At 45.1% G+C, this 12,702-nt stretch overlaps 2 protein-coding genes across 31 annotated transcripts in view; both read left to right on the top strand.

Moving 5' to 3' along the window:
- The window catches only part of LOC122447855 (ankyrin repeat domain-containing protein 26-like), a 933,540-nt gene that overhangs the window by 407,756 nt on the left and 513,082 nt on the right, over positions 1-12,702 (top strand). The window lies entirely within an intron of this gene.
- LOC122447884 (POTE ankyrin domain family member A-like) overlaps positions 1-12,702 on the top strand; it is a 312,070-nt gene that overhangs the window by 29,182 nt on the left and 270,186 nt on the right. The gene's annotated exons all lie outside the window — the stretch shown is intronic.

Here is a 12,702-nt window from a genome sequence, read left to right as displayed (position 1 = left end):
GGTGCTCTGTAGCCCAGAAAGCTGAGAAGAGCGCGCTCATCTGAGAAGACTGTGGGGCCAATGAAGCTCCTCCCCTGGCTCCCAGGGCAGCACTGCAAGAAAGGGGTTTCTGGGTCTGGCGGAAAGGGAGGCAAGTGCCACAAAAATCATGGTGATCAGGGACTCTCCCCAGTCTTACACTCTTTTTTTTTTTAAACACGCAATCTTTATTTTCAGCCTGCAAACTTTTAGTTGCAGCATATAGGATCTAGTTCCCTGACCAGAGATTGAACCTGGGCCCCCTGCATTGGAGTTTTAGCCACTGGACCACCAGGGAAGTCCCTTTCAAAATCTTACTAATAATGTTCTATGGAACAAAATGGAAGTCAAGTATTCTAAACTCAGAGCTCAGACCCTACCACCTGTTGCTCAATCTGCTTCTCAAGGCAGGTGTGCTGATGACTTCAGAATGAGGTACCTGGCCTCCAGGTGTTCGCCAAGGTTAAGGCAGCACTGTGCTGTGAGACCTCCAAGACGACTTCTGTCGTCCCTCACCTCATTACCTCTTGGTCCAAAGGAAGAAGCTCTCCATCATCCGGACAAAACGCATCTCCATCTGACCTGGTCTCCCCACACCCTCGTTGCTGGGACCCTGCTTATCCCATCAGTCCCCTTTGCTCTCTGGATTATTCTGGCTTTTGTTATTCAACCTACAATGATGCCCCATGCTTTCCTCTCCTTAGAAACAATTCCTGAAACTGCAAACCCCCCTTGAGCCAAAGTACACACCTCTCCTTCCCCTGCAGTCAAGCTAATTGTCAAAGATGTACATTTCTGCCTGTGGTTCCCTTGTTTCTGCTCATACCTTTGCAGCAGGCATCTGATCTTCTCACCCCACTTAAACTGCCTGGGCCAAGGTGACCAGCAGACACTACACGAATGCAATGGATTCTTTTCAGTCTTGCTTCACTTGACCGCTCCACAGAAAGGTCCAGGACATACAGACCAATCCATTATATTGTAATTACTACTATTACTAGTATTATTATTAAAAATCCCTTATTTTTGACATGGCCTTTTCTCTTGGGATCAACCTTGTTACTTTCTTCTGGTTCTCCTACTTCCTAAATTCTCATTCCTCTTAGTCTTCTACACAGACTCATTTTCCTCCACTCCTTTCCTCGGGGTGGGTACTGACCAGGTCTTCAACCCTGTCCCCTGCCCCATGAAATCCTCTTGTGTTTCAACTGTCACCTATTATACACATAGATAAGAATAAGGCAGACCTGACTGCAAGATAGCCCTACATTTCTCAAATGAGGAGAATCAAAACAGAATTTTGAAAAATTTTAGGGATGAAGATAAAATAATACCCAATGCTTGTATATCATATTAAATTATTTAACTTAAAGGAACACATGCATTTAAAATAATACTATACAGAAACCTTGGGCTTCCCTGATAGCTCAGCTGTAAAGAATCCACCTGCAATGCAGGAGACCCTGGTTTGATTCCTAGGCTGGGAAGATCCCCTGGAGAAAGGAAAAACTACCCGCTCCAGTATTCTGGCCTGAAGAATTCCAAGGACTGTGTAGTCCATAGGGTTGCAAAGAGTTGGACACGACTGAGTGACTTTCACTTTCATACATAAACCAGTATATTAATTTAGAAATGTTGTTTTTCCCCCACTGGGGGTCAGTTCAGCTCTTCCTATGGATCATGACATCAGGCTCTTAGATTTCCCTGGAGGAATTCATGTGTCATCCAACACAGCTTTCAAAGCCCAGCATCTTCATACCAGTGTTTGCACCAGCGTGCATTCTGCCTTTCTGAATCAGCTTATGAGGCCATCCATGGAAATTAAGCCCTGAATCACCAGTATCTCTTTGTGTAGAAGTTGGCTGTTTAGTTTTCCATAGAGTTGTATATATGTCTGATTTGCACTTACTATGTTGCTTTTTAAAATGGTTTCTAAAAATCTGTTTACATCAGGTCATAACCACAAAAATTATTTAAATCAGTGTTAAAAATCTTTAACCATGTTTTGATTGATCCTCTCTGACCATCTCCTAATTATTGCAAAATATCAGTGACAGAGGTAGTTTCAGTTAATGTGTCCGCCCAAACATGACTTCATTGCTCTAAATAAATAATCGAGAGAACACTTTGGGATTGTGGAAGACTCTGTAAGGATTGCAAGGTAAAATTGCTGTACCTGCGCCTGGGGACTAATTTTAAGGGACGTCTCACACTGAATTAGATCATTTATGGTACATGCAAATGGCTCTCAAAACTATATATACCTCCCAGAACTCTCCGGCACTCCAGAGTCATGAGTCTAATTGCACACTGAGCCAGTCACATCCAGACATCACCAACACCCCAAACTGGAGGTATCTAGAATTACACTCATTACTTCACCTCCAATTAACGTGTCCTCTATATCTTATTGAAAGTAACCACTACCAATCCCAGTTAGCCAGTCAGAGCTTTGCAGATATTCCGAGGCTACTGCACTTGTCACACTGGCATTTATTCTTAAGTTTTCTTTCTTTATTTTTATTTGGCTGTGCCGGGTCTCACTTGCAGCATGCAGGATCTTTAGTTGTGGCATGTGAACTCTTAGTTGCAGAATGTGGGATCTAGTTCCCCGAACAGGGATCGAACCTGGACTCCCTGCACTGGGAGTATGGAGTCTCAGCCACTGGCTGGATCACCAGGGAGGTCCCTGGCATCCTTCTTTAAACAAACCTCTAGGGCATACCTACCCTGTTCTGTATGTAAGTGCTAGGGAGGCGTCAATCAAGCAGAGATGTGTATTACTATGGGATGTATAGTCTACCAGGGGAAGGGAGAAACAAAGAGAAGATGCCAAGGAGAAAATGTGGAAAAATGAGAAGAAAATATATGATGATGAAAATGAAACAAGGTGATATATTAGAGAATGAGTAGGTTCTGCTCTACATCAGAAGACCAGAGACGTGGAACCTTAACACCAAGGAGTGGGGTAAGTATGTACAGATATGGAGGAAGAACACTGCAGGCAGAAGCAGCCCCATGTGCAGAGGCCTTGGTACGGGGATGAGCAGGACAAAGACCAGGAAGGAGGCTATGAAACTGGAGCAGAGTCAACGAAGGTCAGGGAGTGTGTGTGTCTGTGTGTGTGTGTGTGTATGTGTGTGTGTGGTGGGACAGTGACTATGAGGTGAGAGCAGATAAGTAGTTAAGGATGTAATTGTAGAGGAGAGGCTTGGATTTTACGCTAAGTGCTAAATCGTGTGACATTTCAGGATCCTGAACATTTTGGCCTCTTTACATTTGGTAAAGAAGTCTATAACAACATGTGGTTTTGTTTGAATATTTGTTTACATTTTGTTTGTTGTTCTTTTTTCCTTTACTAGACTATTCCTCCATGGCTTAGCTGGTAAAGAATCTGCCTGAAATGCAAGAGATGTGGGTTCGATCCCTGGGTCAGGAAGATTCCCCAGAGAAAGAAATGGCAACCCACTCCAGTATTCTTGCCTGGAGAATTGCATGGACAGAGGAGCCTGGCAGGCTACAGTCAGTCCATGGGGTCATAAAGAGTCAGACACGACTGAGCACATCAAGCCATTTTACATTCAGTTTGCTGTTCTTTTTTCCTTTACTAGAATATAAGTCCTCTGAAGGCAGAAGAGTATATTATCTGTCTCTGTACCCCCAGGGCCTTGTACGTAGTAGGTACTCCACACAAAATCTGTTAAATGTATAAATAGTTCTACTTCATATCTATCTATCTAGTAGATATCTATCTAGTAGCTAGTTGAGGGTTAACACGATTCATCCCTGGCAGCCTGATCCATCCTCGGAACAGCTACGGCGGGCTCATTACCAAGGACAACGCTCTGTAATGAAGTCGTCTTGCATATCTCTGGTAATAATCATCATAGAGGGAGAAAATGAGCACCTCTGGGTAATATTTATATTTCCTAGCAGCAAAGACATTCTCCTCTATAATACTGCCTGTAAAAGCAGCGAGGAAGCCAAGAGGATACAAGTCCTCCATGGCAACTCGGTCACAGCAGCGTGCAGCCTGTGCCAGGGCTTCAGATAAATGGGGTAAGTGGAGGTGAGCTTCCAGCTGCAGGATGAGCCTTGCAGCGGGGCTTGCAGCAAAGCCCGTCTCCCCACTGGGACGGAGATGCCACAGCGCCAGGGCCCCGTGCATCATCGCTTTGGGGGGGTCTGCGGTGGCCTGACCCCACAGCATCCCTCTCGCTACCTTCAAGGGCTGCCCTGAGAGCTCAGTCTCAGCAAACGAACAGGCCACCGGTCTATCAGCTGCTCCAACACCCACTGAAACAGACCTCTTACGTTCAGAACACTAACCTAAGAAGACTGTAGCCCAGACCACCAGGGAGTTCTCTCCACGTTTCCTTAGGCTCTCAGATCACTTCCCTCACTGTGAGCTGGAGCCCACCGTCTTCCCTTGGCCTGGAAGGGGAACCAGGCATGGCACCTGGTTAGAAGGAACAGCTGCCAAATGCAAGGCGAGGAGAACCTCCCATCACACCATCAACTTCCTGTAAGAACAAGAGGTACTAAGTAGCAGGTGACCAGGGAAGGGCCTGTGGCAAAGCCATCCTCAGGGCTCTCAGCTAATACAAAAGTGAAAAGCCCAAGTGTCTAGTCTCGCAGTTGAGTCCGACTCTTTGCGACCCCATGGACTGTAGCCTGCCAGTCTCCTCTGTCCATGGGATTCTCCAGGCAAATATACTGGAGTGGGTTGCCATTTCCTTCTCCAGGGGATCTTCCTGACCTAGGGATTGAATCAGGGTCTCCTGCATTGCAGGCATATTCTTTACCATCTGAGCCATCAGGGAAACCCCAAGCTAATACCGCTACTACAAGGCATTTGTAAAAATTCACACAAAGAGGGAAATCAGCAGAAGGTCAGGAAAGAGCCCTGGGGAAACTCCAGAGGCAGAGCCCTCTCCTCAGGGCCCTCTCTTTTGGGAAACCCCACCCCATGAGGCAGACACCCTCATGGACCCATGCAGATTAAAGAGTCCTCACTAAGGGAACCTCAGCTAGGCCAATGGCCCCAGGCCCTCCCTATCGGTGCTGCTGAGGAAGGCTTGACAGTGCTCGGTACTAAATTAAGGCACTGACAAGGAGACTGCATCTTGAAAGGGAGGAGCTTCCTCCCTCTAGGAGCACTAGAATGTGTTCTGAAACATGCAGTCAAGGAGAGAGTAAATTAAGGGGAAGTGGATTTATTCGCAAAGGAGAGGACAATCCTAAAGGAGAGACAAAGTCAAACAACAATCAGGTCTCAGTGTCCCCGTGGCCCGGGTGCCTCAGCCCCAGCTGCACTCGGTAGTGAGACCTGTATCCTCTGACTCTGTCCAGCCCGGCCCCATCCTGTCCTGTACACGCAGGACCTCAGCCCCCATGGGTGGGCAGAAACAGGAAGTCCTCTGCAGTGACCACAAACTGGCTGGAACCTCTGGCCTCCCTTTCAAGCTCGCTGTTGGTGTCCTCCGTTCAGATGATGCTCTTCTGTCTCAAACTTCATGTCCCCACCAGGGTGGAGCTCCACCCTGAACCTCAGCAGGTTTTACTAGGACCAGGACACCTTACTGGATCCTGTGGGCTCTCCTCCAAAGCCCTGAGTTGTGGTCCCCGCAGGTGAAGGGAATAGCTGCTCCCAGAACCTCTGCTCTGGCCAACCTGGTCAAAGAACATGTGTTACCCTGAGTAGCTTTTCTTCTGGGTCCCAGCATCAGTCTGTCTTAGCCCATGGTCGTCTGTTGAGGTCCCTCCCTCACCGTGGCTGGAGGCACTGCCCCTGCTCCCCATGCTGTAGGTTTATTCTGCCCACCAGTCCCTGGGGTCCCTTCCTGAGTCACAGCCGAGCCCATGGGATAAGAATACAGGGTGGGTTTTGGTGGTGTCTGTAAGAATGTTCAGGAGGCCTTTGTTGTTGCTCAGTCACTCAGTTGTGTCCTACTCTTTGTGACCCCATGGACTGCAGCACGCCAGGCTTCCCTATCCTTCAGGAGGTCTTAGGGCTGCCCTAAATCCCAGAGATGTAATATGTGTGTTTCTCCTGTTTCCTATTGCATTTTATCAATTCTAAGTGGGTCACTGAGTTTATAGAAACCAAGTTATTGTAAGACTTCATTTTTTAGACATGAAGCTCTAAAGAGCAAATTAGAGAAATGTATTAACCTCCTATGATGGACTGAATTGTCTTCCTTTTCCAAATTTATACGTTACCCCAGAATGTGACTGCATTTAGAGATGGGGCCTTTAACAAGGTGATTATGGTAACAGGAGTCCTCTAGCAGGGCCCTAACCCAGTCCGTACAGTGCCCTGCTAAGAGCAGATCAGGACATACAAAGAGACACCAGGAATCCAGGTGAGCAGAGAAAGGACCAGGTGAAGAAGCAGCAAGAGGGTGGCCATCTGCAAGTCAAGGAGAGAGACCTCAAAGGAAACCAGCCCTGCTTGCACCTTCATCTTGGACATCAACCCTTCAGAACGGTGAGAAAATAGATGTCTGCTGTGGGAGACCCCCAGCCGATGGGACGTTGTCATGGCAGCCCCAGCACCTCCCTTCCAGCACAGGAAAGCATACCCTGCAGTACTGTCCATGTTACATGGCTGCTGAGCTCACGTGATGTCTTTCTATCACACACACAGATACCAACACTCATTCCAACATGCATTACAAGTATTCAGTTGTATACGCAGATCTCTGGTGACCTGCAACACAGGAAACGGGGTCAAGCCTGGAAAAAGCCCATCAGAATGAGGAGCACACTTGTTTCTGGAGTGTGTTCCTGTTTTTATTCTTAGGGGCCGGGTGTGGTGGGTGGAATGCAAAAAGACAGGAAGCATGGGCTGGTGAATTCAAGCAATCACTGGCTTTAGGAAAGAGGATTCTAATTTTTTTTTCTTTTAATTGTGAATTCTCTTCAGATGCATAGAGTAATTATCTTGAAAAAGTTTTGATTTACAAATGAGGACTCCCTGAAAACATTTCTATAATGCAAATACTGTAGCAAATGAAGTATACATTTATATCTGAGGTGCCACAAAATGATGTGCTGAGATGTCATTTTGTTCATTTTTAAATGTACGGAGGACTTTTAAGTAGAAAAAAATAATAATGGTAGATATTTAAAAGTTCAGGCAGCTCAAAATCTAGCAGGTAGAGAGAGAACACTAGCATATACTAGACCACTGCCCCAGCAACACCACTACTGGCCACATATCCTGTTGAAAATTATAATCCAAAAAGACATATGCACCCCAGTGTTCATTGCAGCACGATTCACAATAGGCAGGATAGGAAGCAACCTAGATGTCCATCAACAGAGGAATGGATACAGAACATGTGGTACATATATATAGTGGAACATTCAGTTCAGTTCAGTTCAGTCACTCAGTCGTGTCCGACTCTTTGCGACCCCATGAATCGCAGCACGCCAGGCCTCCCTGTCCATCACCAACTCCTGGAGTTTACTCAAACTCACGCCCATCGAGTCGGTGATGCCGTCCAGCCATCTCATCCTCTGTCGTCCCCTTCTCCTCCTGCCCCCAATCCCTCCCAGCATCAGGGTCTTTTCCAATGAGTCAACTCTTTGCATGAGGTGGCCAAAGTACTGCAGTTTCAGCTTCAGCATCAGTCCTTCCAATGAACATTACTCAGCCATAAAAAAGCAAGGAAATTGGGTCACTTGTAGAGATGTGGATGGACCTGGAGATTGTCACCGAGTGAAGTAAGTCAGAAAGAGAAAAACAAACGTCATACATTAATGCTGATATGGGGAATCTGGAAAAATGGTATAGGTGATCTTAGTTGCAAAGCAGAAATGGAGACACAGATGCAGAGAACAAACACATGGACAGCAAGTGGCGAAAGGGAGAGTGAGATGAGCTGGCTGACTGGGCTGACATGTATACACTGCTGTGCACGAATTAGATGACTGATGGGAGTCTGCTGCAGGGCGCAGGGAACTCCACGAGAGGTTCTGTGGTGGCCTCAGTGGAGAGGAAATCCGAAAGGGAGGGGCATGTGCATTCCATACGGCTGACTCACTGCTGTAGAGCAGAAAGTTACATAACCCTGTGAAGCTACTATGTCCCAATTTAAAAGAAGCAACACTGCCGACACACACGTGAAGGTCAAGGCACGAGCCGTGACACACGCATGGGTAATACTTCAGCGCGAGTCACGCAGACCTAGGAGCCATCATCACTTTCCAAGTCTGAACTGTGTTCTTCCATAAGTTACTGGAATTTCTAATTCTCAACTTTCAACCTGTGAAATGGGTTCCTAATGCCATTTCTAGCTGTATGTTAAGGAATGATTAAATGGAATCACACAAATAAGAATACACAGCACTGAGGATCAGGGACCTAGTACGTGCAGGGTACTTGTGGATCAAGGTGATGGTGGGAAGAAGAGAAAGATGAGGAAGGGAAGAGGCAGGGGGAGGAAGGATGGAGAGACAGGGCAGATGCACAAATTCTGCCTGGATACTTGTTCCCCAAAGACTCATTTGGGTCAAGGACTTTGTTGGTCCAACTTGAGAATCTAAGAGCAACACTGAGGGAATAAAGTTTTTAAGAAACCCAGTGGATAATTATTCATCAGCTGTAAACTGATGAGTGGACTATGGTTATGCTGATCCTTCTCTTCTCAGTTTAATGACTTGTTAAATAATATAATTGATGACTGTTGCCTTTCTCATCAAAATGATACTGGCAGAGCCCAGGAAAGCTATTAATTTTACTTGTGTTTAGTCCTTGATTTCTATGATGAATTGGTGCTGCTCCTAATGCTGAGGGGACCCTTTAAGAGGGAAGAAAGTCAGAAAGAGAAAGACAAATATCGTATATTAACACATACATGTGGAATCTAGATAGATTGTACTGATGAACCTATGCACAGGGCAGTAATGGAGACGCAGACATAGAGAAGAGACTTGTGGACAGAGGAGGGGAAGGAGAGGGTGGGAAGAATTGAGAGAGTAGCATTGAAACATATCCACTATCGTATTTAAAATTGGACAGTAGAAAATTGTTGTATGACTCAGAGAGCTCAAATCTAGTGCTCTGTGACAACCTAGGGGGCTGGGATGGGGTGGAGGTGGCGTGGGAGGTTCAAGAAGGAGGGAACACATGTATACCTATGGCCAATTCATGCTGATGTATGGCAGAAACCAACACAATATTGTAAAGCAATTATCCTCCAATTGAAAAAAAATATTTTAAAAAACAACATTAAAAAAAGTGTCTAAGGCCAGCATCTACCAACGAATGAGCAAAATGCCATGCTGAAATAAAGAAAGTAGAATTGGGGCTAAATAACAAGAGTCAGTCTTTCCTGGAGGCTCAGCTGGTAAAGAATCCACCTGCATTGCGGGAGACCTAGGTTTGATCCCTGGGTTGGGAAGATCTCCTGGAGAAGGGTAAGGCTACCCACTCTAGTATTCTGGCCTGGAGAATTCCATGGACTGCATAGTCCATGGGGTCACAAAGCATCAGACATGACCAACTTTCACTTCCACTTTCAACAAGAGTCAGTGTTCCTGAGTCTGAAAGATCACCTGGAGAAGTAAGTGTATGGCAACCCACTCCAGTATTCTTGCCTGGAGAATTCCATGGAAAGAGGAGCCTGGTGGGCTATAGTCCACAGGATTGCAAAGAGCTGGACATGACTGAAGTGACTGACCCTGTACATGTGCACAAGAGTCAGTGATAAACTTAATTTAAAAAACTAAAGGGCAACTCATCAGCTACCCAGGTATCAGAAACATGTTCTTTCACAGGGAGATATGTAGGAGCACACGGAAAACACATACATGAAACTGGTTTCCAGTGCTGAAGAATTGACGCTTTTGAACTTTGGTGTTGGAGAAGACTCCGCAAGAAGATCCAACCAATCAATCCTAAAGGAAATCAGCCCTGAATATTCATTGGAAGGACTGATGCTAAAGCTGCAACTCCAGTTCTTTGGTCACCTGATGCGAAGAACTGACTCTTTGAAAAAGACCCTGATGCTGTGAAAGATTGAGGGCAGGAGGAGAAGGGGATGACAGAGGATGAGATGGTTGGATGGCATCACCAACTCGATGGACATGAGTTTGAGCAAGCTCTGGGAGTTGGTGATGGATAGGGAAGCCTGGTGCGTGCTGCAGTTCAAGGGGTCTCAAATAATTGGACACAACTGAGCAACTGAACGTAACTCATGGCCCTTCACGTGAGTTCTCCAAGTTGATCCACCTCTAAGTATCTGGGGATTGACCACGTTCATTCTGAAAGATTGGAATGAACACTGCCCCCTGTGACAGGACAGATGGGTCACCTTGCATCTTCTGTCCTTCCATGGGCAAGTGCTCGTGGGACTTCATGACTGGGGTGTGCTGACAGAACTCACAAAGCTGCCATGTGAGGAAAGAGTGCCAATTACTTTGTTTCCATGTTTGTACTGAGATTTAATTTACATACAATCAAATGCACAGATTTTAAGTGTTTTGTTTGAGGAGTTTTGACAACTGTAAGCAGTCATGTAACTACCACGCCAGTCAAGAAACAGCCTGTTCCCTTCACCCCAGATATTCCTCCAGGGCCCCTCTAGTCAATTTCTCCCTGCTTTTAGACCCACGCCTTAACCCAAGGTGACCACTGACTTGATTTCTGTCACTATGAATTTGTTTAGGGCTTCCTGGTGACTCAGACTGTAAAGAAACTGACTGCAATGCAGGAGACTTGGATTCAACTTCTGGGTTAGAAAGATCTCCTGGAGAAGGGGATGGCTATCCGCTCCAGTATTCTTGCCTGGAGAATTCCATAGAGGGAAGAACCTGGCAGGCTACAGCCCATGGGATCACAAAGACTCAGACACGACTGAGTGACTAACCCCAACTATGAATTTGTGTAGACTGAAAACTTTAAAATTAATGGGATTAAATGGTATCCAGTTTTCTCGTACAGCTTATTTTGCATTGTTGTTCAGTTGCTCAGTCATGTCGGATTCTGTGTGACCCCATGGACTGCAGCACACCAGGCTTCCCTGTTCTCCACCATCCCTCAGAGCTTGCTCAAGCTCATGCCCATTGAGTTGGTGATGCCATACAACCATCTCATCTTCTGTCACCCCCTTCTCCTCCTTCCCTCAATCTTTCCCAGCATCACAGTCTTTTCCAATGAGTCGGCTCCTTGCATCAGGTGGCCAAAGTATTGGAGCTTCAGCATCAGTCCTTCCAGTGAATACTCAGGACGGATTTTTAGGACTGGTCTGATCTCCTTGCAGTCCAAGGGATTCTCAAGAGTCTTCTCCAACACCACAGTTCAAAAGCATCAATTCTTCAGCACTCAGCCTTCTTTATGGTCCACCTCTCATATCCATACATGACTACTTTTGCTTAGCTTAATTTTTTTCTTGATGAATATTTACTCTCCTTCCATTTATGGATATAATAAATAAAATATCCCTGTTTAAGTCTTTTTGGGGACATTTTTACTCAGCCTTCTTGAATGAATACCTAGGAGTGAAACTGCTCTGTCATAGTATAGTATTGAACTTCCCGAAACCCCAGTTATTCAAAGCATTTTCCCTATTTGACACTCCTAGCAATGACTCAGCAAACAAGGTTCCAATTGCTCTGCATTCTCACCAACACTTGGTATTGTCATCTTATTTATTTTAGCCACTGCACTGTGTGTCAAGGATGCCCACTGTTTTTTATTTTTATTTTTTATGTGGACCATTTTTAAAGTCTTTATTGAATTTGTTACAATATTACTTCTGTTTTAGGTTTTGTTTTTTTGATTGCAACGCATGTGGGTTCTAGCTCCTCAACCAGGAATTGAACCCATACCCCCTACCTTGGAAGATGAAGTCTTAATCACTGGACTGCCAGAGAAGTCCCTGCAATTCTTTTAATACTAATAAAAGCATGCTCCTCAAATCCTTATCTGGCAATGGAAGACACTGTCCTCTAGTATTAATATTATATCCTTGCCTGGGTAACCCCAAAGCTAAACCCCAAAGTAAAATTATAGGAAGGGCTTCCTGAACCAACTGCTTATCCACAGTCCTTCCTCAACAGTTATAAGGATGTGTTACCAAGGTTTTGGTGAATTGAGAGAACAGCAAAGAGGCCTTAGATATAAAATTCACTGGTTAAAAAAAATGATCCTGAATTTTAGGACAGAGTTTCAAAACTGCATTTTTATAGTCTATTAGAGAATGATTCCATGCCAAAATAAGTTTAAAAAATTCTATATATTATTTATCTTCCTTGGTGCTTACAAGGCACATTAGCCTATTAAAAATCTCAGCAAAAATCCTGCAGTAGTGAACATATTTACTTCTGTTCAAACCATTGCTTGCAAATTTGTCAGGGTATCTTTTCTTAAATATATGTATCATCTATCAGTATTCTTCCCACAAAACATATTTTGGGAAATACTGGTATAAAACAGTAATGGCAAGCTTGAAGTCAGATTTCTTGGTTTTAGTTTAGTGAAGTTTAACCAAGGGGAGCCTGTGAAAAAAAGGAAGCTTGCAATTCGGGCGACAACTTGTTTGTATTTCTCTTATTTACCACAAGCCCACTGGACAGAGGCCAAGTCTAATTCAATGCTTATTGAATCCCACTGCACACGATGGGTACTCAGTAAACATTAATCATTAGTGGGAGTTGAAAAAGTGAAAACGGCAA

This window comes from Cervus canadensis, chromosome 10 (genome assembly GCF_019320065.1).
Source record: "Cervus canadensis isolate Bull #8, Minnesota chromosome 10, ASM1932006v1, whole genome shotgun sequence".
In the NCBI taxonomy this organism is placed as follows: domain Eukaryota; kingdom Metazoa; phylum Chordata; class Mammalia; order Artiodactyla; family Cervidae; genus Cervus; species Cervus canadensis.
This window is presented reverse-complemented; position numbering and strand designations above follow the sequence as displayed.